The 305-nt window shown below is 49.8% G+C and overlaps 2 protein-coding genes across 5 annotated transcripts in view; both read right to left on the bottom strand.

Moving 5' to 3' along the window:
- Window positions 1-305, bottom strand: part of LOC104989974 (neuroendocrine secretory protein 55) — a 57778-nt gene that overhangs the window by 22005 nt on the left and 35468 nt on the right. The gene's annotated exons all lie outside the window — the stretch shown is intronic.
- Window positions 1-305, bottom strand: part of LOC104989972 (guanine nucleotide-binding protein G(s) subunit alpha isoforms short) — a 66963-nt gene that overhangs the window by 32090 nt on the left and 34568 nt on the right. The window lies entirely within an intron of this gene.

Raw genomic sequence — 305 nt, 5'->3', positions numbered from 1 at the left:
GCCAGAGCTGAAAGAAACTGATTAACATCTGCTTTCCACCTCTTTTCCCATTGCTACAGCTCGGGCCTCAGCCCTCAGACCTGCAGGGTTCTCTCTGGCCTCCTCTGCAGCTCCCAGGCCCTAGAACCTGACTTTAAAAAGAAAAAAAAAAAAAAAACCCACCATTTTCAGCAATGAGATGTGTGACCACTGAAAACCCCTCAGCTGCTTTAAAAGCCAGTGGAGCAGAACACTAGCGAGACTCCCCCAGCTCGAGGTTAAAGTCACAGTTCACTCCACAGAGGGGAAAGGAGAAGCCAGCACTC

This window comes from Bison bison, unplaced genomic scaffold, assembly GCF_000754665.1.
Source record: "Bison bison bison isolate TAMUID 2011002044 unplaced genomic scaffold, Bison_UMD1.0 scf7180017864167, whole genome shotgun sequence".
NCBI lineage: Eukaryota > Metazoa > Chordata > Mammalia > Artiodactyla > Bovidae > Bison > Bison bison.
The sequence above is the reverse complement of the archived record's forward strand: the minus strand, read 5'-3'. Positions and strand labels throughout refer to the sequence as shown.